The sequence below is a fragment of the Ixodes scapularis genome, unplaced genomic scaffold (assembly GCF_016920785.2).
Source record: "Ixodes scapularis isolate PalLabHiFi unplaced genomic scaffold, ASM1692078v2 PGA_scaffold15__6_contigs__length_5221840, whole genome shotgun sequence".
NCBI lineage: Eukaryota > Metazoa > Arthropoda > Arachnida > Ixodida > Ixodidae > Ixodes > Ixodes scapularis.
The window spans coordinates 765,955-790,667 of record NW_024609841.1 but is presented as its reverse complement, the minus strand read 5'-3'; the positions used below and the strand labels follow the sequence as shown (position 1 = coordinate 790,667).

General features: G+C 47.7%; 1 pseudogene; it reads left to right on the top strand.

Annotated features, from left to right (window-relative positions):
* Nucleotides 1-23,632: 23,632 nt before the first annotated feature.
* On the top strand, nucleotides 23,633-24,296 carry LOC120848840 (annotated as a pseudogene).
* Nucleotides 24,297-24,713: the final 417 nt, after the last annotated feature.

Sequence of the window (24,713 nt, the reverse complement as noted above, 5' to 3'; positions counted from 1 at the left end):
TTTCGCATCGACTCTCAGACACTCCAACGTTCAAATAAAGCTAAGAGAATGCGAAAATTGCATGCTAAATTTCTTATCGATCCTCAAACACATCCGGAAACCCGAGCACCGCTAAGGCGATATTAATGATGCTGTCGCACAGGTGCTAATATCCAGAGCGATCTTGCACAGAAAGGGTATAAAGTATCATTTCTTTCATATCTTCATGTTATACCTACGTCAGAAAGCACGAAGAAGCCCTAAATCGTCGACAAGCTGTGGCATATCACGACTAAGGGCCCCGAACAAACTCGCATCCACCAGCTCTGGGCGCTGCCATCTTACCGATGACATCACGGCTCTTGAGAGGTCACGTGACGAGTCGTCACTCGGTTGTTACGGAAACCGAGCCAGCTCAGCGCGTTGCTATGGTACCGCGTGTGACCAATCGCGGTGAGAGGCGGCACAGGGAAAAGCGTGGCGCTACTCTGGCAGCTACGCAGCCATATCGAGTGGCTCTATGTAACACCAGGGACACATAAGACGACGAGATAAAAGATCATACAGCAGAGCCCATAGGGCGCTCATTCATTTGGTCTGTAAATAAAGACGTTTGAAAGAAAGAAGAAGTCGAGTGTGTGCAGAGCCGACCTATGTTCGGCTCTGCGTGCAAAACATTGACATGCGTCCATCCTCCAGATATTTTAACAGCAGTGAGTTTCAGTATTGCGTGTATGAGCGAACGCAAACGCTGTGCGTTGGCGTTAGAGTTGCGTTCTCCGCGCTGCGCATTCGCCAAGTCGCCATCCGCAAATACAATTGCGCAGTTTTGGCTCCGCGCATGAGCAGTATGGAACACGCAACGCTAATGCAAACGCACAGCGCTTGCGTTCGCTCGTATACGCAATACTAAAACTCACTAATATCGCGCGAACACCAACTGACCTGTAGATCAGCGCCTTATCGCGTTATTCAGCACCTTTTAAAAGTTCTACTTTTGCTGCAAATTGTAGAATCTGAAATTTCACGTTCGACATGCGTTGATATGCTACCGGTGACGGGATTTCAAACATGACGTTCAGCACAATCGGGAAACATACGGGAATCTGTGCACCGATGACGATGAGGTGGTTGCGGAGTCGTTCACTTCAAAAGGCGTGTATTCGTGAACAAAAATCACATTATTTTGACAACGCGTGATTTTGGTGATGGTTTTATTTGTAAACGAGTGCGTGAAGTTTTACAAATTCTTGTAATTGAGGTTCCTTTAGCTCAAGTATTGCCCCAAAACACCCCCTTTTGTTAACAGTGTTATATAACAATACAGGACAGAGTCGTTCGTAAGGGGCTTGATCAAGAACAGAGGAAAGTCATTAACTTATGCGAGAAATAAAAGTGAACCAGGAACGCTGCCCTTGGGTGATATAACGGGAAGGCAGCCTGATTTGACCTGACCAAGATGAACAGCTCGTTTACGTTTATGGATAATTGCAAGCAGGGCACCTGACGGCCGCCATGCCTCTGCTCATGTGGACAAGAACGAGCAGTTGCAAGCTTGGCAAAGATAACGTTCACGCGCACGCTGCACGTGCTTGGCGCATGGGGCACCAGTCGGGCGCCATGGTTGCTATTGTCTATAGACGCTTTACACACGCGCCAAATTTTTAGCGGCCATTTCTGACCTTCTCTTGTCTTTTCACAATGCCGAGCCACTAAAGTGGGCGTTGACGAGGCTCCAGAAGGGCCATTTCTGTGGAGAAGGATACAATAGAATCAAATGTGGCAATAACCTGGCCTGCTATAGTAATGATGAAGTGAAGTAAACGGAATAAGAGGAAACAAAAACTGTAGGTCGGTTATGGCGGCTCCCATCGACAGCTGCTGCAAAGCGTCTGTAAAGGTGTATCCACACGACGGACCAAATTGCTGTTTTGGTCCGCGGGCCGCGCATCACGTGATCTTACGTCACCGGATTTTGAGGTCCGCCGGCGGTCCGCGGCCCACGCTTGTGAGAAATGCCAATCGACTTTTCTCGCCCCGACCTTGGCGGCGGACCGCGGCGTTTTTAGTATAATTGAAGCGCTAAGTCTGGCAACAAGCTGACTTTTGTTGTTTGGATTGGAATCCAAATCCAAAGTCGTGTTCTTTTGGCGCCAATTGTGGAAGACGAAGTAGACGAACCATTTGTTTTGCGACGATGCAACGTTTTACTTCATCGCGCTCATGGATCAATTCCCCGCTCCGTGGGACAGTAGTCGCGACGACTACCCAAATAATCATCTAAAGATGTCCCCATGCCTTTTTCGGTTCACTTAAGTCGTCCTCGTCCTCAACATTCAACGCCAGGGCCACCGCGGCCAAACGTCTCTTTCGTTCAACCTCCATCTTGGCTCCTTAGAAATAGCCTCAAAGCAGCTCGCTGCATGCGTTTGGCGGAGCTGTGAGGTCGAGGGTTAGACCGGCCCGTTCGCTTTGTCGTCTGCTCTTTTGGTCCGCCGTGTGGATGCTCATCGCAGTCGGGCGGCCCGCGGGCCGTGCATCACGTGATCAATCGGTCCGCGGCCCGGTCCGTCGTGTGGATACACCTTAAAGGAGCTGTGCAACGATATTAAATTGGAATGTTTTTCTCTCTACACGAACTTACTGGCACACCTGGGACTTAAGGATACTCACACACAACGCCATTGGCCAAGAAACTCCTCTGTTGCGGTGTAATTTCAAGGACAAAAGTGATCATTTTCATTCAATCTCTCCTTTGCAAAATTTGATGACGTAACTCGGGGATCGCACTACACCCAAGTGACGATATTTGAATGCGGTTCATAGATTGTACCCGAGCATTGCGTGGGCACTCGACTTGGGCTCGTGACAATTGCTAGCTCGAGAAGCATTCGGGTTGTGACCCGTGTCCAATCGCGGCAACGACGACAACAGCCGAGCCATAACAATGTCTGGAACTCAGCGCGTGTCCTGCGCTTTGCCAACCCCAGCGCGTGGCTATGATCAACACTGGCGGCATATAATCGGCTCCAGATCACGTGGCCGCTTGTTCTGGCTGCGAGTTGAGGGGGTGAACGCTGCTCGTTTTTCTTAAATTTTTTTCTGGGACTTCTATTGCGTGGGGTGAAAAACGAACGCGTGTTTCATAGGTCATTAACGTTAGGGATCCGTTTTAAGCGGTATTTGTGCACAGTACAAAAATTGTTGCATCGCTCCTTTAAGGGGTACTGAATGGACACCATATTTGAGAGCGCTGTTTAGAGCGCGTGCTCAGAATTCGTGCACACAGCTATTGCCGCCAGTAAATACTCACTACAGGGTGTATACCACGACCGGCTTTATAGGGGCGACCAGGTTACTTCCTCTAGTTCGCTGAACCGCCACCGCGTTTTCTGGCGCTGCAGCTTAACACACTAGCAGACGCTTTCGCGTGTGTATCTGTCTGTGTGTGTCCGCTCCACGACCGGCGACGTTTTGAGGACAATCGGCTGTATTTTAAGGACTATTCTCATCGTTAATGTGATTGTAGGTTCGGTAAAACACTACAAGCTGATCTAGATCGCATTCCCTCTTTGGTCAAAAGATAACAAACTTTCCCTAAACTTAAACCAAATGCGCTACCCTGCACATCACTGACTCGCGCCAACTTTCGGAACCTCCAACACTTTTCCTGAACCAAATGGAGATCCCAAGAACAACGCATATCCACCTCCTACTTGTTATCATCGACCAGCATTTTGGTTTCCATCGTTAAGTCCAAAACGTCGTGTCCGGGGAAAGGTGACTTCTTGGCTTCGTCATTCGGTCCACAAGGAGAGCCAGTCCCTATGTGCCCAGATTGCTGTTCACAGCACCGGTCTTACCCATCCTGGAGTTTTGCTGCTCGGTGTGGGATTCGGCAAGCGTGCAACTTGCTGCCTCCCTCTAGTCGGTGCAACGTCGCGCTTCCTACCTTTATATGAGGCGCCGACTTGGCCCCCAAACACCATCCTATCGAGCACTGCACTTCCTTTAAGTCGGCAGGGTCCCGCTTCAACATCGACGTCAAGTAGCGACCACGCGGCTCCTAGCCACTTTTCTGCTACCGGACTCCTCGCTTCCTTTTGCCTCTTCCCTGCGGCGTACTCGTACTAGTGGACTGCAGCTCTTTTAACCCTTACACTTCGTCACTAGAACTCTCCCGTGCAGAACAACTTTGGAGGTCCCCCCCCCTTCCCCCACGCCAGTGACCAGTTCACCACCAATCGACAGTGTCTCATTTCGAACATTCGCCAAGAGCTTCATGGTCCACCTTCGGAGCCTCTAACTCGATATTTTATTACGATCAAGGTAGTGGGCTGCAGCAGGCGGACTGGATGCACCATCCTGTACACTCGAACACCCTACTGATGCTTAGCTCACAATACTAACTATTCTGCTCGAGAAAACTATAATATAGTCACTCATTTCAACCTATTCTATACACACTATGTGCTAGCATCAGCCCCGGACTATTAAATGCGGCAAAAATCATCTGAAACCAACGTTATTTCCACACGCTCCCATTGCCTTTCATAGTAGCCGCCGCGCTTTTGGTGTTGAGCTAGGGCGGCGGCTAGCGGAATACTCGGTCCCTCCAAGCCGTTCCCGTGATATTTCTTGGCCCGCGCGCTCCCATGGGGAAACGCGGAGTGAGCTGGTCGCCCCTAATAAAGTCGGTCGTGGTGTATACACTGGACACCATATTTGAGGGCTGCTTAAAGCGCATGCTCAGAACGAGCTCCCAGTAGTACCGCCATAAGAGAGGCAATCTTGATGGTGTGGAATGCACATTGCGAAACAACTGCGGAAGCTCGCCATCAGCACGCCCTCAGCAGTCGCGCATGCAGCTAGGGCCGCCAATGAATACTCCCTATACAGATTTTACACAAGGGCGCAGCCACCTTGAATGTCTTCACTTCTGGTGTGCGTTAAAGCACCGTTTTGATTTCCGCACGACGCTGGAAAGTGTACACGAAATATTTGTGAATGTGAGAAATTCTTGTTTTGCCCCACCAAGAGTTTCTTGCATATTGCAAGTTAAAAATTATCTTATAATTTTTTCGTCCCGCTCACCAGATACGGAACCCAAGTGACTGAGAACGAAAGGAAACAAAGAAAGTTTACAGTTACTGACTGATTGAAAATGGCAGGACGTGTCTTTCGAACACCCGGCCTCCAGCACGCGCTCTACGCCTTCCTCGGTGCTTCGGCTGCGCGTGCGCGCTCGATTTGCAAGAAAGGCGGAAGCGTTGTCGAAGATGCGAAACTGGCTTCTTCGTTTTCTTCTCTTTTTTTCTCTCTTTTTTTCATTCTTCGCCTTTGTCTTTCACTTCTTCGTCTTCTTCCTCTTAGTTTTCCCTTCTTTTTCTTCTTGACCTCATCCTCCCACTTCCTCTTCTTCTACTTCTGTTTCTTCTTTGTCGTTTTATTCCTCCTTCTCTTTTTGTTCGCCTTCTTCTTTGTAGTCTTCGTCGTACGTCTCCTTCTTCTTTGCTTTTTCTTATTATTACTATAATTCTTATTAAAGGGGTACGGAAACGAAATTTTTGCTTTTATTTCTGCGTTTAGATGTTAACTATGATGCGGCATCACAGAAACATAGTCTAGACAATTATTTCTGGACTGTCGGCAGAAAATTTAAGAAAACTAATTTTAAAACGAAATGTCATATTTCAAGATTGCGCCTGGTGGCGGCCTGTGACGCTCCGTTGGAATGCCGCCATGTCATCGGTCTCTAAGAAGAAGCGCCAGTTCGCCACAGTATGGCTCTCTCGTGGAGTTACTTAGTCTTGAATATGACTTGGCGGTGAACGCTAACGAGTCTACTACGTTGTACGTGTTAACTTCAACAGTGTTTTCGCAACACGCATTCCACATTATCGAGATCGCCGTTCTTTGCAGACGCTAGGTAGGAGCTTGATCTGACGATGCAAGGAGCTCTACCAAACCAACCTCACCACTCTCCCCTTCCCCCGGGTATCCGCTGTGAGCAACGCACTCAAATATTGCACCCAGTGAATGCCTTACATACAGAGCTTGCAGGTGTCTTCATTGCTGGGTACTGACGGTTCTTCCTAGTCACTGGTTCCCTCGAGCTGCGGTGTGAAACTAAGAGAAGAGTACCGAACGCTCGTGGCGCATGAAATGCCGGCATGACCGCGAATGACCTTACGGGCAAGCTATGCATGGCTGTGTACCAAATCTTACCCAAATGAATCAGAGTTACTCCGGCGGGTCGTGTCACGTGACAACAACAGATTAAAAACCGCTGAACATGGGTAGGTTTCGGAACGCCAAGGTACAAAACCCTTACCCTAAAATAAGATCGAGTAAATTTTGGAACACGGCCCAAAGGAAATAGGGTGTACAGTCCTGAGATATCTATTAGACAAGATTGTCACGCGTTTGCGCTACCAAGTGACAGCGCTCGCAACAACATTAACCTTGGCCATGCAGGAGCCATTGACATCACGAGCGCGATACGCATTGCGCTTCTCGCTGACCGATTTTGAACCGAGAAGTAGTGAGCTCCCGGCCACGTCATTTCGTTTCCGTACCCCTTTAATGTTAGGGGGTTCATTACTTTCCGCATCAACATTCGCAGTGCGAGGAAGTACTACGACTAATTCTGCCTTATCGCTGATTCATTGAAAGATTTTGGTGACATATGTGTTATGTATGTTGACTAACAGCCAGCGCCCCCTGGCTCCGGTGCTCTCGTGGCAACCTGGCGAGGACGAAGTGATGTGGCGCGCCCTCGAACATTCCATCGAACACTGACCAGAAGCAGCATCTCAGTTCTATGTTCAAGACTATGCTCTAAATAAGCATAGTCTGATACATAACATGGTGTCAGAAGTGAACCGGTAGACGCACCGACGCACCAGCCGCCATCGACGCACCAACGACGCAACGCAACGACGCAACAACGACGCACCAGCCGCAACATGGCATGTGTCTTCATCCAGCTGCCATCGGCGTTGGAGCCCAACACGGAAAGCCCAGCGATCTCGTGGGAGGAACGGCGATCCTCTTACCTCATCTACGAGACAGCGTGCGAGTACGCCCAGAAACCAAAAGCAGCACGGAAAGCGCTCCTCCTCCACCACCTCCAGCCTTACCCGCAGAAGCCGCAGCCTCCTTCAACGAGGTCGAATATATTTTAGAGCAGTTTGACGCGCGATACCAACCGTACAAGAACGTAACCCAAGCAACTGCCATCTTTAACTCGATGAAACAGCAGGCGGACCAGTCCATTGATGATTTCGTCACTGAGCTCCGACTTCAGGCTCAACGTTGCGACTTCGGCAGCACAGGGGATCGGCTCATTGGTGACAGGATTATCGTTGGGATCCAAGACTCGGCACTTCGCGAACGGCTTTTCCGCGAGCAGAACCTTACTCTTGAAAGAATAATATCAACCTGCAAAGCCGCAGAAATATAAAAAAGACATGTCAAGGATCTCCAGGCAACTGCACCTAAGACGGTGGTGGACGAGATGCATCGAAACAATTGGCGAGATGCCAATTTTCACCGCGAACAACGGCGCCGGTCCAAATACCCGACACAACCGCCGCAACAGCAACAACGTCCGCCACAACCGCAACACAATCCACAGCACCCGCCTACAACCCGGCCATGTTCGAGGTGTGGTTTGGTGCATGCCCCTAAAAATAGCCCTGCCTATGGGAGCTGCTGCTTTCGTTGCGGGAAATTTGGACGCTTTGCTTCTTTATGTCGACAAACAAGATCTGGCCCAGGGAACCACACATCCAGTCTTGAGAACGACGGTTTCTTTCTGGGACAGCTGACAGTGGACAACGTTCAGACACCCTCTTGGACGGCCACAGTTGATCTTCACAACAACAAGGTCGCCTTCAAACTGGACACAGGGGCTGACATAAACGTCCTTCCCAGGCATGTTCTTCGGAAATGGAGTCAACCACCAAAGGTAGAACCCACTTGTGTCGGGGTCTACACCTACCTACGTTATTTGCATGTTATCGCCCCCTATCCGAAAGCGCTTCAAACTTTCTTGATGAACTCAGGTCATGCCTGGCTGACTTTCAATCTGCAGAGCAGTTTTGCGTAGTTGGTGGCTTAAATATTGATAGTCTAAAACCCCAAAACCAACTGCATACGACTGTCTAAACGTACTTTCAGAATTCAGTTGTGACAACACTATTCAGGCCCCTACAAGGGAGGAAATATTAAATGGACACGTTTTTCTGCTCCTTTAGATTTCACGAATATACGGGCTCATGGACCTTCAGTTAAATCTACCGTGGTTTTGCAGAACTTAGCAGACCACTACTTCACCACAGTTCAGTTTATTTCAGATACCCGTATTCAGCACACCTGCCCTGAAAGAATACAGATAGAAGTGATCGATCGAAACTTATTCGACAAACTAGTTTCTTCTTATAACTGAGATAGTTTATTACAATTTCAGAGTCAAAACGAGCTTTACTCAAACTTGATTCACCCTGGGCAAAAGTTCATATTGCCGCGCGCAAGGCTGAGAAAGCAACGCTCGGTCGCGGTCCTCCAGAAAGCTCCCGTTTATTCATGTACCGCCCGTAACTTCTATCATTTATCCTGCTTTTGTTTTCTAGAAAGTACGTGTTCATTCTCGCCCCGATCACGCGACGCTCGAACCGCTTTCGCCGAATCTTCGAGATAGCGACGCACTCTAGATAAGAGGCCGCCCGCGACCTTGTCGAGTCAGTCTCGCCCCAGCGCTCGATTCTGCTGACACGCCGACTTCGACGCCCGCGACGCTCTGCTTTCTTCTGTTTCCTTCTTTATTTTTGGCACAAGTTCGCCACATTAAACGTTTATTTATTTCTGTTTATTTCTTGTTTATTGGTCACGAATCACCACCCGTGACATTCTGGTGGAGGTGCGGGGTAACGCATGCCCCTGCCGCGTACCCCTCCGAGGTCCCGCAGTACAAGTCCGGACCCAGCCTCCCGAGGACCCGACGAAGACCAGATCGAGACCCGGTCAAGTCGCCGCATCCGAGGTCTACCCCCGGAACACGAACTTCTGCCGCCCAGGACCAAGCAGTCAACAAAGCCGACGATGGCCAACCAGTCGCCGACGCCCGCCGCTCCTGCCATCGTCTACCTGCCCGCCGCTCCCCGTATGCCGACACCCTTCCACGGCGAGATCCACGAGGATGTCGAAGACTGGATCAAGCACTACGAGCGTGTGGCGCGCCACAACGGATGGACTGCGGAGCAGTGCCTCCAGAACCTCTACTTTTCGCTGGAGGGTACTGCGAGGCATTGGTTCGAGAATCACGAGGCTTCGCTTACGTCGTGGGACATCTGTGTGGCCGAGTTGCAGCGGACGTTCGCCAGCCTACACCGACGGGAGAAGGCAGAAGATCTCCTCCGAATTCGAACGCAGGGCCCCGACGAAAGCGTCACAAGCTTCGTAGAAGATGTCCTCCGCCTGAGCGCCCGTGCCGACCCACGAGCCACAGACGACAAGAAGCTGCGGGTCCTCATGCGCGGGGTGAGAGACGACATCTTTGGAGGCCTCGTGCGCAACCCGCCGGGCACCGTCGAAGCCTTCGTCACCGAGGCGACAAACATCGAGCGCGCCCTCCAAGCGCGCGCTTCCCACTACCAGCGACATCCAAGTCCAAGTGTCGCTGCAACCGCGCTGCTTGGCGGCGAGAACGCTCCCGGTACGGACATCCGCGAAATTATCCGGGAGGTCGTCCGGGAGGAACTCCGCCAGTTGCTGCCAGCCGCAAGTCGTCCAGCGACACTCTCCATTGCCGAGGCTGTGCGCGAAGAAGTGCATCGGGCGCTCCAACCAGAGGTTCCCGTCACCACGGTGGCACCGGAGGAACCGATGTTGAGCTACGCCGCAATGGCCCGACGACCGCCGCAAGCCCTTCGCCAAGCCACGTCGCCACCCCGAAGAGACGCCCCAACGCCGCATTACCCCCGACGACAGGAAGATCAAGCGCACGTTCACCCAGACCGACCTGCGCCGAGGAAGACAGACGTCTGGAGGACGGCCGACCGACGCCCGCTGTGTTACCACTGCGGTAGAGCTGACCATGTGTACCGCCGATGCCCATACCGACGACTCGGGCTGCGCGGATTCCACCCAAGCGACCCGCGTCCCAGGTATGGTGAACGCCCTCGGGAGATCGACGAGTACTTGCGACGACCCCAGTCCCCCGAGCCTGCGTCCCGCCGAGAGTTTCGATCGCCTTCACCACGACGTCCAGCTTCGCCGATGCACCGACCCCGACGTGAAAGCCTGTCGCCCCTTGCTCCACGCCGGGGAAACTAGGCGCGGCAACCCCTGGAGGTGGAGTTGTCGAAGACGACCGACGCCAAGATCCTCCACGAACGTCGGAGGGCCCCCACTCGAACGCTACCGGAGACCGAAACGACGCTCCTGAAACGGTGTCCAACAACCTAAACGTCATCATCGACGGCCACGACGCATCGGCACTCGTGGACACCGGAGCAGACTACTCAGTTTTGAGTGGGAGGCTCTCCCGCCGCCTTCGAAAAGTCATGACGCCGTGGGATGGACCTCAAATACGAACCGCCGGTGGGCACCTCATCACACCAATCGGGCGATGCACCGCTCGCGTCGAGATCCACGGTGAGACGTGCCCTGTAAAGTTCGTCGTTCTGCAAGACTGTTCGAGGGACGTTATCCTCGGAATGGACTTCCTCTGCGAGTATGGCGCCGTCATCGACCTCGGAGCAAACCGGTTGACGCTGCGAAAGCCTGTTTCACAACCGGAGGAACCCAAAGCGACGTCATCTGCGGTCCGAGTCCTCGCCAGCCACGTTAACTTACCGCCGCGGTCGAGTGTTTTCGTACCCGTCGGGATCACCGAAGATTTCTGCGGCGAAGTTCTGCTCGAAGGAAGCCTCCAGTTGCTTCTGGGAAGAGGAATAGGCGTCGCAAGAGGAGTTGCTGAACTTCAGGATGGCCGCACTGTGGTCCTCGTCACGAACTTCCGAAACGAAGCGCAACACCTCACAAAAGGTGCAGCCGTGGGCCAGGTTGAGGAACTCCAAAACTCCGCCGCTGTCGCCGCCATTACTGACGAATTCTGGCCACCTCAGCAAGACAGTGCGTCGCCAGCGCAGCTCGACATTGACCCTAAACTCCCAGGCCCGAAACGACGACAGTTGATTAACCTTCTCGCCGAATACCGCGACTCCTTTGCCACGTCGTCGAAGGTGCGCCAAACCACCGTTGCGAAGCACCGCATCGTTACCGAGGACGACGCGCGCCCTGTGCATCGATCGCCATACAGAGTCTCCGTTAAGGAAAGGCAGGCGATCCAGGAGCAAGTTCAAGAAATGCTGAACGACGACATAATTCAACCTTCAAGCAGTCCTTGGGCCTCTCCAGTCGTACTGGTTAAGAAGAAAGACGGGACGCTTAGGTTCTGTGTAGACTACCGGCAGCTGAACACGGTGACGAAGAAAGACGTCTACCCACTCCCCCGCATCGACGACACTCTAGACCGGCTGCGCCACTCTCGATATTTCTCATCGATGGACCTGAAGAGCGGCTACTGGCAGATCGAAGTCGACGAAAGGGACCGAGAAAAGACAGCCTTCGTCACGCCGGATGGACTGTACGAGTTCAAAGTGATGCCCTTCGGACTGTGCACGGCGCCAGCAACTTTCCAACGTGTCATGGACACCGTACTGGCAGGACTGAAGTGGCAGAGCTGTCTCGTCTACCTCGACGACGTCGTCGTGTTTTCCAGCGACTTCGACGAGCACTTGCGACGACTCCGAGCAGTTCTACAAGCCATACGGACCGCCGGACTCACCCTGAAGCCGTCAAAGTGTCGGTTCGCTTATGACGAACTGAAGTTCCTCGGCCACGTGGTTAGTAACGAAGCTGTCCGCCCAGACCCCGAGAAGACTCGTGCCGTCGCAGCATTTCCAGCGCCAAGAGACAAGAAGGCCGTCCGAAGGTTCCTTGGGCTATGTGCCTACTATCGGCGCTTCGTTCGAGATTTCGCAAGAATTTCCGCACCGCTCACACACCTCACGAAGGACGCCGAGAAGTTCGAATGGGCCGATGAACAGCAGCAGGCATTTGACGAGCTGAAGCGACGACTGCAGACTCCTCCTGTTCTTGGACATTTCGACCAGGATGCGGAAACCGAGATTCACACGGACGCAAGTAACGCAGGGCTTGGCGCGGTTTTGGTTCAAGTACAAGAAGGCACCGAGCGAGTCATCGCCTACGCAAGTCGGACATTGACCAAGGCGGAGAGAAATTACTCCACGACTGAAAAAGAATGCCTTGCGGTCGTCTGGGCAATCACGAAGTTTCGTCCGTACTTATACGGGAGCCCGTTCCGGGTAGTCACGGACCACCACTCGCTCTGCTGGCTTGCGAACCTCAAGTACCCGTCAGGACGCCTCGCGCGGTGGAGTTTCCGACTACAAGAGTTCAACATGACCGTCGTCTACAAGTCAGGCCGCAAGCACAGCGACGCCGACTGCCTGTCCAGAGCTCCCGTCGCAACACCTTCCGGCAGCAGTGACGACGATGACGACGAGTGTTTTCTGGGCGCAGTGAACATCGACGACATGGCCCGGCGTCAACGAGACGATCCTGAGCTGCGCGCACTAATAGAGCACCTGGAAGGGCGCGGGAGTACCGTGCCACGTGTTTTTTCACGAGCGCTGCCGACCTTCGCCATTAGACAAGGTGTACTCTACAAAGAGAACTTCGGGAACAACAACTCGCCATGGCTGCTGGTAATCCCGACCGACCTTCGGGAGGAGATCTTTCAAGCCTGCCACGACGACCCGACGTCCGGACACCTTGGTTACAGCCGGACCCTGGCACGTATTCGTGAAAAGTATTACTGGCCCAAGCTCCCCAAAACCGTCCACCTGTACACGCGATCATGTCATGAATGCCAGCGACGGAAGAAACCTCCGACGAGGCCGGCCGGACTCTTGCAGTCAATTCCTCCGCCAACAGCACCCTTCCAGCAGATCGGAATGGATCTACTTGGCCCTTTTCCGCCGTCGACGTCGGGAAATCGCTGGATCATCGTCGCCACAGATTATCTCACGCGGTATGCCGAAACGAAAGCCCTTCCTTCCGGAACTGCTGTGGAAGTTGCCAAGTTTTTCATTGAATCCATCGTCCTCCGGCACGGCGCTCCCGAAGTCCTGATCTCAGACCGTGGATCATCATTCATGGCCCAGCTGACGCAAGAAGTCCTTCGTCTCAGCCACACCAGCCATCGCCGCACCACGGCGTACCACCCGCAGACCAACGGGCTAACGGAGAGACTCAACAAGACCATCGCCGACATGATCTCCATGTACGTCGACGTGGAGCACAAGACATGGGACGAGGTGCTGCCGTACGTCACATTTGCCTACAACACGGCCGTACAAGAGACCACCGGAATGACACCCTTTCAGCTGGTGCATGGGCGCAAGGTAACGACAATGCTGGACGCTATGTTACCCCACGAAGTGGCTGTCGACGCAAGTGACGACGCCCAGGTGGTTGCCCAAAGGGCAGAAGAAGTCCGTCAGCTCGCCAGACTTCGGATTCAGGCTCAACAACGTGTCGACACTGGCCGCTACAACCTTCGTCGTCGGGACGTCCACTTCCAGCCCGGAGACAGGGTGTGGGTGTGGACACCGATTCGCCGCCGCGGTCTCAGCGAGAAGCTCCTGAAACGTTACTTTGGACCCTACAAAGTGCTTCGTCGACTCGGGGATCTGAACTACGAGGTGATGCCCGACGGAACACGAACATCGTCACGCCGCCCACCACGACCTGAGGTCGTCCACGTCGTGCGCCTGAAGCCGTACTACGCTCGATAGGACTGTGGACCTTTTGTGCTCCAAAAGACTCTTTAGTTTATCGTTCTTTTTTTATTTTGATTTGTTTTACACTGCATCGGGGCGATGCACTTTTAAAGGGGGGAGTAATGCCGCGCGCAAGGCTGAGAAAGCAACGCTCGGTCGCGGTCCTCCAGAAAGCTCCCGTTTATTCATGTACCGCCCGTAACTTCTATCATTTATCCTGCTTTTGTTTTCTAGAAAGTACGTGTTCATTCTCGCCCCGATCACGCGACGCTCGAACCGCTTTCGCCGAATCTTCGAGATAGCGACGCACTCTAGATAAGAGGCCGCCCGCGACCTTGTCGAGTCAGTCTCGCCCCAGCGCTCGATTCTGCTGACACGCCGACTTCGACGCCCGCGACGCTCTGCTTTCTTCTGTTTCCTTCTTTATTTTTGGCACAAGTTCGCCACATTAAACGTTTATTTATTTCTGTTTATTTCTTGTTTATTGGTCACGAATCACCACCCGTGACAATATAAGGCAGCAAAAAGGTCATTACTGTTAAAAGGGGTCACATTGCACATAGCATGTGACTGAATAATGATATAATCGCCGCCATTAAAGACAAAAAACTCTTGTGACCACACTGCTACGGTCACTCTCCAGACAATATAGATCCGCGGATTTAATTCAAAAGCTAGCGCAACAGGGTGACCGCGCTCATTCGCTCAGCTAAACGTAACTACATTAAACAGAAGCTGGTTGAGTCATGCTTTAATTCCTGCGTAAGTTGTTCTTTGTTTAACGAACTGCCTATTGGCCAAAGTTTAAAACATTCTGGCGATAAAATTATTTCAAAGTAGTTTCCTTATGACACACAGTCCACGGCTAGTGGGTTTTATGGTCACTTTGGAAAAAACCTCGAACGCCTCACGCGGTAATGCATTCTCTTCCTAAAATTCAACTTCAAGAAATGTTGCATCCACCAAATGTTGCATCCACCAAATAACAGAACAAAAAAGACATGCACTGCTACTAAGTTTCAAGCCAGGCCAATCTCCTGGAATCCATAAAGTACGGATAGCTGATTTATGCAGAAAGGACGACTCGTTGAAGAATCTAATGGTTAAGATGCTGATCAATTTCATTACTTCAGTTATTATTACAGAAGATCTAAAAATAGCAATTATCAAGCCTTCATATAGAGATGGAAGTCATAATGAGGTCGAAAGTTAGCGTCCGATCTCTGTTTTACCTTCATTTGCGAAACTCTTAGAAAAACACAATTTCTTGGTAGTGACAGTGTTTTTAGATAAATTTAATATTTTGTCGCCACAACAGCACATATTTGTACTTAAAAAAGGCGAGCAACAGTTGCTTGAAGAGTTTTCCGATTTACTTTACAGTAGATTCGAAGGTAATCTTTTCAAGAACAGGCTTCTTCTTGTTGTCTCGAGAGCTTTTGACTATGTATCACCTAAAGTTCCTTCACGTAAGTTATTCAGCCTCGGCTTTAGTTACTTTTTCCACGCACTGCTCGATAACTTTCTGTCGAATTGTAGGCAGCTTGTTTCGATATGTGGCGCTCACCGCACAAAACGACTTTCAAGGCTGGCATTCCACAGGGTTCTATACTGTCACCTTTCCTTTTGAATACCTATGTCAGTGACCTTCCGCAAGTGGTCAGGATATTTAAATTATAGCAATATGCCGATCATACTGTTTTGTTGCTGAGTTATATACGTTATAATAAGGCAGACGAATTACGTCTGTTAAATGCATTGCGGGTTACGGATTGGTTTTCGGCCAGCGTCATGCGAAGTAAAGCAAAAAAAAACTGATGTGCTTTTGTAATTTACTAAAAACTACTTTAATCAAAACACCACTATTTCTGCACGTACCTAATTGTGTTTCTTGTGAATGTATGGCGATCGGCTATGTGAACTCAACAAAATATTTACGAATCTATTTTGACTGAGACATATCTGGGAAGGCCTCACCACTCCTACATCTTCAAAACGTTACGAGCAGCTTCGGGCGCCCCATGCTACTTGCGAATATTTCTTCCGATGGAAACTAGAGTACTTCTTGTGCATGCCCTTGTTTACAGCACACTGCGATACGGAATAACTCTTTTCGAACAGTGTACGAACTGAATATTGATATAAAGTGAAGTATTTGTCGAGGGGCATTTTCCGTAGCGTGGCATATGGTTCTAGAATTCAGTCATCTGATACCTTTTTGACGCCCTTTCTTTCCCAACATCTCAAGCTTTCGTTTTTCAAGCTGTGATACTCAGACACTACTCGGGTATTTTTAAGATACCAAAAATGTTTGTCGCGTCCTTCGAGATCTGACACCATATTCAACGCCGCGCGTCAACGCCCATTTTGAGAAATGCATGCGAGCTTATTATGTACCCCAAATTTTTAACAACCTCCCTTTTCAGCTTGTTAACGTCAGATCTCGAGGAGACTTGAAAAGAAGATTACGGTAAGAACTATTTGTACGTAAAAGTAAAATCATTTGATTGTGCCGGTACAATTTTCTTTTTTTTACATCCGGTGTTGTTTTTTTTTTTGTTTTTTTTCGCGTTCTGCACTACGACTTTGCTTGTATATCTTTCCTTGTCACAGATTCTGGGTTTCTACTCATGTTTTGCACCTGCCGTGACTCTAAAGTTAAAAAGACCAGTCCTGGAAGCCTTTAGCGCTTTGTCGGTTCCGATATAAAATATTAATATACTTTAAGCCCTTGAATTAAATTGCTAATATTATTATTATTATTAGTAGTAGTAGTAGGAGTATTAATATTGATAATAATATGATTATTTAAAAGGAGCTATCCAAGGGATAATACCTACAAGGGTGAGTGTTTAGTTCAGAAATATTATACAAGTGACGTGGGCAAGAAACCGTACGAATGCTTTTCAGAAATCAGTGAAAGTTACGTTAGCGGGTTTAGACAAGTGAAAGTTGTTACAAAAATCAGTAGCTAATTAAAATAGCTGGTGTAACACAAATTTCCATTCGTATAATTATGTTAATTGTTACATAATTACTGATTTTGTAAGAAGTAGTTCATAATGAGGGAGTATACTACATATTCCATAATTTTGCAAGGGACAGTATTTAGTAATATGGGTCGACAATCTACGAAGTAATTTTTGTTTCCATTTTTAAAAATAAGCAATCTTCTCCGGGCTCTCCAGTCGGTGGGGAGTGCGTTTTTAAGCCGAGTGGCTCTTGGTATAAGGGATAGAAAATACGGCAAGGTATGTATTTCGTTAGCTTGAGAATTGTAAGAAACATCATGTCATCGCCAGGGGTTGAGCTGCAAGAGAGCTCTTCTATTACATCCTGGATACCGTACAATTAAAGATGATGGGTTCACAGCAAATGTCAAGCGCTCTACAAATTTATTGAGTGGTGTCAGTAATTTTTCTAAGGCAAACGCGAAATTGTTAGTAAAGTAGTTAGCGTTCCTAGCTTTGTAAGCATTTCGTTGAGCTCGTTGCACAGTCAAGGCTGGGCGTCACGATGTAGTATTACAAACTTCACGAAAATTGGTTATTACTCATTTAACCATGTCTTTGCTAACACAATTTTAACCTTCGCTTTTTCTTGATAATTTTGAATTTTCCGAGACAATTATAATACTTTGTGAAGTAAGAATACAAATTAATTTTTTTTAGCCTTCACAAAAAGACGTTTACTTATTATTTAATTTCCTAAGGGTATTTGTGAACCAGCGTTAATCCGCATTCGACTTTAACTGTTGGTGTTCCCACATGTGTGTGTGTGTGTTGTGTTGCGTGTGCGTGTGTATGCGCCTGTGCGCGTGTTCGGATTTCGTAAGCATTTTCAAGAGCGAGTTTAATTAGACCGTAACTGGATTAAGTGAAGATTGACGTGCCGGAGAAAAAAATAGAGCTAACTTAAAAAAGTTTGCTTGTCCTCTGCGCCAGGTTATAAATAATTCACGCGAGAGCCGCACCTTCCCTGAGCAAGAAAGTTTCTCACTTGTTCTTTCTCCCCTAAAGTTTTAAAGGGGAAAAAATCTCAAACACCATTCCATTCAAGAGCACGTGAAACCAAATGGGCAGGGCAGGATCGCTGGCGTGCGGACACTGAGTAATCCGCTCCTCTTCGCTCTGCAAGTCCTTACCTTGTGTACGGGCCTTGCGACAGGTGTATCGTCACCTGAACATGAACCGTCTGCCTCCGTTCCCTGCGCTCTCTTTGGCTTTGTTGACGGATGCACGGATTTCTCTACAAACAGGACGCTTCCTTGGCACTTGAACGACGAAGTTTCGATTTGTGCATCAGGCAGCTGCATAGCGAAATCGACAATAGCCACGAAGCTGTTTTCGACTAACGACTCATTCGCTCTCCACGGCATTGGACAAGGCGGCACTGCTGGCCGGCTAAGTTGGACATTTACATGCGTGTTTTAAAAGAGTCGCGGAAGTGACGTAATGGCGTCTGGTTGATGTGCCCTCGTTGTCTTCTGAGGTTGTTCCCCTAAACTAAACCAATACACACACAAAAAAAAGACCAATGTTGCAAGTCAGGATTTTTTTTTTAAGTTGCAGGCGTATGGCAATTCATGAACATGTTTATCGCTTTTGTGGTGCTGCGCCGGCCTCCTAACGGTATACTAAACCTTGTAGATCTTCTCAGTGTTATTCTTTATTCTTTCTTCAGTCTTTTTGGCAGGAAAATCCCGCAGCTCCTCTTGGGCATTATTGCGGGGGCACAGTTCATTATAAAACAAAACGGAGTTCTCGCGGCACACCACTTTTGCTGATACCGAATCCCAGCTCTATGTGGTACGCGCAAAAATTGAGTGTTTATATATATTTTTCCTGGTTCGATACGGTTAAACTTTGCAAGAGTGAACTGTTCGCGGTAGTATTTAATTTGGTGGTTGTAAGCATGATGAAGCAGAAATTCCTGTATGATTACTATCAATTGAATAAAAAAAGCTTAAGCCGGAGAAGTCGAGGTACTCTTCCAAAGAAACCCAGTTCAACTCTGGCTACATTTCTGTTGTGCTTAAGAAGCGATCGTACTTGCCCGTGACAAGCCGAGCAGCGACCGATTAAATGCAGAGCTGAAATAAACCCGGTTAAGCGGATCCCACACAGGGCATCTATATTTTAGGATCGAAATACGATCCTTGATATGCGACTTCTTGAACCTCGTTATTGACATGTTTGAGGTTATATTTTGAAAAAATCTAAAAGACCTAACCGCCTTCCCAATTACACTGTTTACTTGAGTTGACCGCAAGGCGCCTTCAGAAAAGATCACTCCTATGTTTTTTAGGTTGATTTTGTTGTGATTTGTTCACTATAAAGAAAGTGCTCAAATATAATTTCTTTAATTTTTTTAGTAAAGCTTGCGTGAATGCACTTACTAACAATCAAGGAGATCATATTACTCTTGCGCGATGTCTTTGTGCTTCTGACATCACTCACAAGCTGTGCGGAATCCGCTTCACCAGAAACTGTACTGTATAATACCCAATCGTCCGCGAACAGGCGTATTCTAGGTTGAACTCCAGTAGAAATATTATGAATAAAAAAAAAAGAAGAAGCCACAAAACAGACCACATTAGCACTCCACATGTAACAAAGAGCAAGCCCGAGCATGTTCTATTTACCACAACATTATGTTTTCTTAAAGCCAAGTATTCCCTAATCCAGGTAATCACCCCAATGTCAATTTTTACAGCTTCAAGTTTTTCACGTTGTATGAAGCCAAATAAAATGTTGAACGCTTTTTGAAAACCTCAACTTATGCAGTCACTTCGAGCTTCGTTTTCAAGTTCTTTGAAGGCACCAAAATAAAATTCAATGAACTGCGTCGTACATGAGAAGGTAAACGATCTGAACGATCACCATCCTGATTATCGTTCAGAAACACAGTTAAACTAAGGCGCTTCATTAAAGCTGAGTACTAGAAGTGTTAAAGTATTTTGCAGCAAAATGTGGTAAGTAAAATCGGCCTGTGCTTCGACACACAAGGTTTCAATTTCCTTTTAAAAACCGGCACAACATTAGCAGCCTTTCAATTACCGGGAAGTTTTCCCCCCTAAAACAGTTTAGTGCATATAACCGTGGAGGTACTTTGCCACATCGCCAGAACAACGTTGCAACACTCGAAGCAAAACTTTACCAGGACCAGAGGCTTTTGACTTATCAAATTTTCAAAAAGCTTGGCAATACCACTAACAGAGAGGTCAACCTGCTTCACTGTAGTATGCTGATTGCTAACAATCTGTAGAGAAACAGGGTCATCAGGAAGAAATACTGACTTGAAAAAATTATTAAATGCAGTAGCTTTATCAGAAATATTTTTCACTAATGTTCCTTCGTGCAGCAAATTGGGAAGCCCTATTTTATATTGAGCGCTCCGTTTTTCGGGCTGCCAAAACTTTTTTTTATTTTAAATGCCCGCCGTTAAACAGTAAAGACCCTCTCTTTCGACAATCATTCAATTTTAATTTATACGACGACATTACATTTTTTAACCTACGAAAATTATTTGCAGATTTATTTCTGCAATGCTGCGAGTATGCTTCCCATCGTTTAAGAATCATACGAATGGCATATCAGTGATCCATGGCTTCCCTCTCTTTTTTCAATGTGCTGCTTAATATACTTGGTACATGAGAGTCAGTGAGCGCAAGAATCCTCAGCTTAAATACTATTCACAACTCAGTAACACTTAAGTCTTCGGCTAAACACACAAAGGCAAGAGCGTCTCTGCAATTCAATACAAGGATTTCCGTAAAATCTCCCTTCACGAAAAAGAAAACATTTTAGGCATGATTTTTCGGATTGACAAACAGATACAGCGCAGACAGCAACGACCGCGTGGTGAGTATTAATCGCAGGGATAACACCTACGTTAGAGACTATATAAGAGGTGTTACAAAATAAACCAAGAAGGTTGCATACCTGTAGGAGTCGGGTATGAGACGTGTTAGAAAAAGCCAAACGTATTTGTCATAGCTTTCATTTCGCAATATACATTGCTATTAGGGCTCCAAGTAAATGTACGTTCGATTCATGTCCATTCTGGTAAATTTAAATCATTTTTAAGAAGTATACAGTTTGTAGAAAAGTGCGATAAGTTATGCGCAATTTGTGCACAACACCTGTGTGGGAAGTAGCATGACGACAAAGGGCACCGATGACAAAACTAGAACCGCTAGAACCATCCGACTGCGGGACACGGCGGCAAACAGACTCAGACAAATTATTTTCAACACAAAGCTCAGTACTCATCAGTATATCACTCGCAAGAACGAAAACGACACCACCGTGAGTTGATCTATCATTGCAATACACGTTAGGAGAACCAGGAAAAGCTACACTACCATTTACTGATACGTCGAGGCAAGGTTCAGCGCCGATAATAACGTCGGCACGTAAAACATCAATTTAACCAGTAAATTATTACGCTTTATTTCTTAGGTTTTCTGCAATTTACAACTACAACAATACCACTACCTTTGTTTTTGGGGGCAGGTTATGTACGTTTTAACGGTACTAATTTTTGCAGTTATGAATCCCAAATAAATGGTTGACCATCTAAACAGAGCTTCTCATGAAAAAGCTTAACCGAGTGCTCGCCGTTTCTTTTTTTTTTTTTTTGTGGATTTACTTACAGGGGCGTATACCATTATTCATGACTTCACAAGAGTAGTCATCACTGAGTGCGAGGTCAATGTCTTTTAGCTTACAAACACGTTTCTAAAATGATGCTTTTTTCTCGCAGTTAAAATGCCGCAGAATGACTCACCACCTTAAGTTTTCGTTTTATCCAAGCAATAAATTCTCTCGACCCTAGAAACTTTTACACGCTCTCGTACTTCTGCCGGAATTTCTTTTTTTTTTTTTACCCTATATAAAGTCATGTTATATCGTCTACTGTGAAACTAAATGTCGTTAATCGTAACACAAATTGCTGCATTATCACCCAACATCGTTGGGACTGGACTACCTTTTCACATTGAGCGACTTGTGTTTTGTATCCAGCAATACTTTTGGGTTCATTTATACGGCGTTTAATTGCCTGTCGGTTTGAACTGTGTAGTTGTCTAACGTTTGGGTGGTAAGCCACAATCTTGTCGAGTATTTATTTTTAATATTCTAGAAGTGCCCGCACTTTTAGCGCTATTCGGCCCAGGGCTTAGCTCAATATCACCGCTTAGAAGCAATACCGGCTTACAGAATCCATCAGAACCTTCGGCAATACAACCAAGCAGCATTTTTTGGGCAAGGATACACCACTAGGCACAGATAATTAAGTTAATATCATAGCATATATAAAGGGTTTCGATCAACCTGCAGAGCGGAGAGGGGCAGATTACTCGGTTCCCGCGTGCCAGGAGGGCTAGGTTGGGCATTTGAGTGATTAAGGTGGGGTCTGAATGCAGGTTGGACGTCCAACCTGCAGTTAGAGCCCATCTTTATCACTTTGCATACGCATACCTCCCAACAAAGTTCCTGCCGTATGCGGTTTGTCTATGCACTATAAAAGGCTCCAAAACGTTTTCACGTGTAAAACGGTTAGAAGACGGCCCTTCAATTTTTAGTTGCCCACCAAAATCATCTCAAACGTGACTGCGCATGAAATGGACCGGCATAGCAGGTTCGAAGCAGCTTCGTCCTCTTAGTCGTAAAAACAGACCGTGCTGGTCAGCCTATGATTCTCTCGAAAAAATTTCGCCCTTTTGCACCGGGATTCGGAGTCGAGAGAATCGTGATCAGCATAATGAGGAATTCAGCCAGGACCCCGCTACTAATTTGCAGAGTCCGGAAACAACTGCTGTGTTTTACGACCATCCGCTTCGAGCGACGAGCGTTGAGTGCCATATGCCTTGGCTAATGGCAAGAAGGTCGCTGAAGTAAAAAAGAAAAAAAGAGAGCCTTCCTTTGACTGTTTTAATGGCGCCCCTTCTGCATTTTTGCCGACAAGATCATTTCAATCCTTAAAAGATCGCTGAGCAGAGATTTTCTCTTTTCTTTTACTACCGGTTGGGAGGAGAGATGAAAAGAGCGTCGTTTATTTAACGGGTTTTATTCAATGGACCCGCGGAGGTGGCCATCTCCTCATTAGAAACATAAAACACCAGGATGAGCGAAAACGAACGAATCGAATATATTATTGGGGTCATTCTCTCTGATGTTGAACGAGCACGATGGCTCTGTCTGAACTTAAAAACAAAAATGTCGCAGAAGCGTTGGTTAGCAATACTCAGCTGTTCCAAATAAATACAAACAATATGCGTAATCCTGCCTCAGCTTAACTAAAATAGTTTATTCTACAAGTCATAGAGGGAACTGAACAAGTCATAAAGAGAACTCCCGATCTTGAAAGGCAGTGGAATTTTTACAGTGTCATCTTGCAAGAATAACGGTGTTATACTAGCAAGACACAAACAATCACGGGACGGTTGCGCGTAGTGCTCCTATGTCAGAATACCATAGTAACTTTCGGACTTGCCGTGACTTTTATACCGGTGTTTTTTTACCACATGGAAAGGGTTTTAATTTCAACGAACCTAAGTCCTGCAAACGTAACTATAGGCTTCATAATGTTTCTTTTTTATGCCCTAATAACGAGGTACAAAGCTTTACGCGGAAGTAACGGACTCGGATAAAATTGCCAAAGCAAATGTCACATTTTTCGGAATAAATAATACTATCTGGCCAAATTGGCCAGATAGTATTATTTGGCCAATTTGGAGTGGGCACGGCAACCGTCCGAGCGACAAGTCATTTAACATGCCCCTTCTTTTCGTGATACAACAGATGATGCTGCTGTGCACCGCATGTCCCGTTCCTGCGTTGGGGGCGGCAACCATCGTAACTAGAATTCCAAGGTCAAACCAAGCGCAAACGTTGCTACCGCACGTCAGCATCGGCGTATTGCACGGACATCAAGCAGCAACCATGACTCAAGGCCAGAGGGGTACAAGAGCACGGCCCGAAGCAGCTTTCGTCAGTGGGCACGGCAACCGTCCGAGCCACAAGTTATGTAACATGCCCCTTCTTTTCGTGATACAACAGGTTAGTGAAGGCGATTGCATGTGCTTCAAATCTGACAACCGATGTATTATTGTTCTGCCGTGCCCACGAGTGTTTTTGCCTGTGCCTTGCAGTGTCGGGACAATTTATTCTTGCTTCTTTCTGGGGACGTTGAGTTAAATCCGGGCCCGGATAAACACTAGAAAAATAGATTAAACAAGTTCTTGAAAATCAAAAGCAAATGAGTAGTGAAATTAAAGAAGTGAAGGAACGCCAGGTTACGTTCCAACAAAGACAGGACGAAATGGCTGCAAAGATCACCCGCCTTGAAACGGCTCTAGACGCCCTTCAGGAGAGCAATCGAGATATTGTTCAGCTACGGGGAACGGTTCAAAAGTTAGAAGAACTAGTTCACATCTAACAGGCTAAAATAACAGATCTTGAAGATAGAGCTAGAAGAAACAACCTAATAGTATTTGGTATTACCGAAACTCGCAGCGAAACAGATGGCTTGAAAACTAAGGTAATTAGTGAACGTTTTTGAACAACAGCTAGGCGTGACTGTGAACACGGTCGAGCGAATTCATAGACTTGGGGAAAAAAATGAAGGTAAATGTCGGCCTGTAATCATGAAACAGTATGATTACAATGAAAAAGTTCAAGTACTCCAGAATTGCAAGAAACTGAAAGGGTCAAAGATATCGGTGTCCAATGATTATTCGCATGCTACTTTATACAAGAGACGGAATCTTTGGCAAAGTGCAAGTGAAGAAAGGTCCCGAAGATTACGCGTGAAGCTTGTACACGATAAGATGCAGATCGGTTACGAGTCGTTTAT